The sequence below is a fragment of the Ornithodoros turicata genome, chromosome 6, assembly GCF_037126465.1.
Source record: "Ornithodoros turicata isolate Travis chromosome 6, ASM3712646v1, whole genome shotgun sequence".
Taxonomy (NCBI): Eukaryota; Metazoa; Arthropoda; class Arachnida; order Ixodida; family Argasidae; genus Ornithodoros; species Ornithodoros turicata.
The window spans coordinates 59,585,699-59,590,166 of NC_088206.1; the positions used below are offsets into that span (position 1 = coordinate 59,585,699).

The 4,468-nt window shown below is 49.2% G+C and overlaps 1 long non-coding RNA gene across 1 annotated transcript; it reads left to right on the forward strand.

Annotated features, from left to right (window-relative positions):
- Window positions 1-1,623: 1,623 nt before the first annotated feature.
- Window positions 1,624-3,189, forward strand: LOC135398118 (uncharacterized). Its single transcript, XR_010424006.1, has 2 exons — window positions 1,624-1,865; window positions 2,282-3,189. It is a non-coding gene; the product is annotated as an uncharacterized LOC135398118 (long non-coding RNA).
- The last annotated feature ends 1,279 nt before the right edge of the window (window positions 3,190-4,468 follow it).

Here is a 4,468-nt window from a genome sequence, read left to right on the forward strand (position 1 = left end):
CCCCCCCTTCACTAACACGATATAAACCGTGCTTAGAAAGAGGACACGGACGGTTCAACGTAAGCAAATCTGGCGAATATCAGATGTTGTACGTACTAGACTCACTAAATAGGGGTACAGAGTATCGCATTCCTTTTCCGCGCCTGAGCCGCCGTTCGGTGTCACAGATTGGGCCGATGGTGTCACGTGGTTTCTCCTTCCTAGAACGCGTCGTCCATGTTGAGTCCCTCCATCCAAAACCAGTTTCCTCTGTTGCGAGCTGGCTCGCCTGCGCGCTGTTCTCCGGCGGAGAGAGGGGAGATTGGCCTCCCGTTGCTAGGCGACGCGGCCGCGCCGGACCCAAGATGGCGGGCTCGCTCGCTGGTATGGCTCAGTCAGGTCCTCCAAGGCATGGAGGAAGGAAACACAAGGAGCGGCCCCTCCGACAGTTTTCTATCGGGACGAGCGTAGCCGGCCTCGCATTGCATTCTGGGATGCTCCTGTCTACCACGTGACCGCTCACGTGACCCTCCAGACAGCATGGCTCCAGCAAAGCAGACGACGCGAGCTGTAGTTGTGTCGCAGTTCAGATGGCAATATTACGTTGAACGCGTGCTTGCACTTCATTTCTGTGTGTTCGAGTGTTTATTGTTCTATTACAAGACCAGTCACAGTGTGCAGAACGCAAACCGAGTATGCGGGACCGGAAACATCACGTGTGGCAACGGTTACTTCCAACGTATGTACCTTCTGGACTAAGTGGTAAAGAATGCCGTTCCATTAATCAGATTTGTACAACAACAGAAGATATGAAATGAATCTGCGGCAGAGTTTGAGGTCCCAAATGAACAATTCAAGATGACTCGAAGACACACGGGCGACTAAAGCAAGTTACCGTGTACTTACGAACAAAACGCGTTCCCGTGACAGAGCTGAGAGCCGCAGCCGGGACAGGAATGCATTACCATACGGCGTTTCTACGACGGTGCTCACATTTTCACAATAAATTACTTTCAAAAACCAAAATCATACGGAGAGCAGCGCGAGAAATAAAGCCTTGCAAAACCGAAACTTTAGAGGGGATCACGTGGTGGACAGGAAGCAATGGCGATTTTGTCTCGAGCGACCGCTAGAGGGTGGCTACGCTTGTCTGGCGGGAAGAGCCGCTCCTTGTGTTTCCTTCCTCCATGCTCCAAGGTCGCCATTTTCCCATGTATTTGTTCCTATCCCGATGCGTGCAATGCAGGAGGCCGCCCTTAGATACCCCATTGTTACCAGACGTTGGCTTGCGTGGATTGTAGCGCGCTAAAGATCCAGTTGAAGCCAGGCCAAGTCACCGAAGAAGAAATGGACGACTGCAGCGCCTGCGGCGCCTGGTACGACAGGTGCGCTATGTGATGCACGCAGCCGTGCACTAGATCCTTCCGATCGCTCAACACGTTTAAAAACGGGACCAAAAAGTGAAACACGACAGAGAAAGTTGTTATACGCGTTTTATTTGGACATATAAAGAGTAGATTCATTCGCAGAAACAACAAAAACATTTTGCCGCTAAACTTAGCGCGCTGAAGTGATCCGGAACGGCAACAGTGGGGTATCTAGTGGCCCTAGTGGCGGCCTTCTTCGTTGCACGCTTTTCCGAGGTGAGTTTGGGGGACCTGGGCTCAGTGTCGCTACTCTGCTCCCTATTTAGTGACTCTAGTGCGTACCTACTGGCACGAACCATCGCAATTGGCAGGGGGCCTAGTGATAACTCCAGACTAGCCGAGTGGTCTTGCTGGTCAGTTGCCCCCGTATATCGTCGTCAAATCCCTCGAGGCACATGTCGACAAGCTACAAGTACACCCACATCCTATGTTGGGAGCGCAACCCCACAACATTGCAGGGTACCTGTTTGACTCTGTGTATTGCTTCGGCATGTGATGAAACAAGCTTGAACTCTATCGCTTCTCTTTGGATTTCATGCAACGTTTCGGCGTAACGTTTTGGTGTCGGGCTAAATAAAATAAGTTCATGTAACTAGTTTAATTTTGATCATAAAATAGTTATTCACGAACTTCAATTAATGAAACAAACCTCGTGGGCCTTCCCAACGGAAAGAGGGCCCCCTGAACTTTTCCGTTTTTGTTGTCTTACGTGCTCTAGAAACAACAAGCGCCCTTACTCAGCCATTGTTTCGGATAACATCGTTCTCTCTTTATTTGTTGAAAATGAGGGATGCACCTTTTGTTACACTTTGCATTTGTGTTAATGGCCACTGCAAGGCGTTCACTTCCTCTCTCACTCTCTCTCTCTCTTTCAGCCAGGGGTCCTATAGGATTCCGTGGTCACACACAAAGAAAAAAGTACGAAGAAGGAAAAAGGAAAGGCGGGAAAACGCGAATTTCAACGTTGGTCGCGGAAAAACGCGGATTTTGATTTTGGGCACGGAGAAACGCAGATTTCGATACTTTTCACGGAAAAACGCGGGTTTATCATTTGTATAAATAGCGCGCAAATAATCAGTAGTCGCAGAACTCGTTCTGTGCTGCTGAGAATCGTGATTTTTTTTTCCGTCGTGAGCCTTGTACGTTCCAGGTACCGGGGGAATTGGGACAGATGATCGTAACATGCTAACACAACAAGAAAACGTCTGCTACACTTCCCCGAAAAATGTCGGCAGGAATGGGCGGTCTACAGGCAGGTAGACCACAGCACCGGAATAGTCCATCCGATAGTCTTTCGGAAAGGCCTAGCTCTACGTAGTCCCAAGCTCTCCCAGGCTGCGATACCGTTGCTGCAAGTCCCGGTCTCATCTGCTGATGTAGAGCGGAGCTTCAGCAAGCTGGGAAGTTTGTTCCGGCCTCAACGCCAGCGTCTAACCCAGGAGGATGCCGCCGGGATGCTCCCTACAACAACAACTTTATTTTAAGATGATGAAGGGGGAGTTTCATCGCCAGGGGCGATGCTCTACCCCAATGCCGGTGGTGATGTGGGGAATTAAATAATGAGCCCCTTCACAATAAGGATCGATGTCCTATTCAAAAGAGCTTTGACCTTTTAATGCAGCTGCGTAATCTTTTCGTCGAATGCTTTGAGATAGCGTGCCTCTAACATTTTTGTGATATTTTGTGATATGATATATATGTGCGCGGTTCGTTGAATGTACTGACGTTAGTGGTGGTATACATCACGAACTGAGCTAGAAAAATAAAGCATATTTATATTTAATATTACGAGCCTCTGCAACGATTCTGTGTTACGGTTCATGTACGTCGAAATGGGAAATAAAACAAATACTAAAAACACACTGTCAAGGAGCCCGCGATGAGGGAATCAGAAACGTAATATTAAAAGAGTCAGGAGCAATTATGTTTTTTTTTTTTTTTTTTTTCGAACGAGAACTTTCGTGCAAGAGGCTGCACTTCTTCTGCCTCATCCGTGAAGCTGTCCACCAGGGGTGACCATGCACCATATTTTCGCCCTACTGCGCCGTCCAATTTCCAAAAACCGTCCGAGAAAGCAGCCGCGAACGACAGACACGATTCTCGCGTGACGTTGAAGCGGCTTTTTGCCCTTTCCTGTGTGTTTTTTTTTTTCCTTCTCAGCTCACGCGCTCTACGCCACTGGTCACGTGCCGGAGCCCATGATACGTCACGACGTCCTCTCGTTCGGCGATGCGCTCTTTGCACGAGGAGAGGATTTTTTAAAGGTGTGCGGAATAGAGCCTTGCGCGTGCTCTGTATAGGTCACCTGTGCTCATCGTTCTTTCGCGGGAGCTCATTTTATTCGTTGCAGAACATGCCGCAGTGAAAAACAAAAAACACGAAAGTTCTCGTTCGAATAACTTTAGTTGCTCCTAACCGTTTTAATATTACGTTACGGTTTATGCGTAGATGTGCGACCAGGCCTCCACAGCTCCCCGCATTTGCGGCAGTAGAAAAATAAAATCACGTCACAGTCACGTGGTATTACATCGTCAGGCATCATGACGGATGCCCATTGGCCAAAGGAGGATGCGCGCTCCGGGATTGGTTGATAAAGTTTCGAAATATCTGACAGCTCACTTTTCGCGGGCAGTCTGGGGCAGTCGGCCAGGCGGGCAGCTCCAAGCAAGGTCGCTGCGTCTCCGCGGCTCGCCTATGTCGGTTGACCACAACGACCAAAGAGGAAGTGTATGCGCGGGTTTGTTCGTGAGCTATAGTGAATCTGGCCATGTACTGATCTCCGATAAAGTGTCAACCTACGGGCATTCTTGCCGGGTCGGAACTGGAATGCTTGGTGAGCTGACGCCTGAGGAACACTCTCGAGCGCTGTCGCATTTTCAAATACAGTGACTAAGAAGAAAGTGTTCGTAACGCCAAAAGTATTTCCCGTGACTGTGTGACCTACGGTGCATCGCAAGAATGAGAAGAAGATGCTCATCTGTGTAACGCACGCACTCGTGGACTTCGCTCGCCTCCAGAAGTAGACTGTATGTGTGCTTTGCAAGTTCGAACTTGGTTTGGTT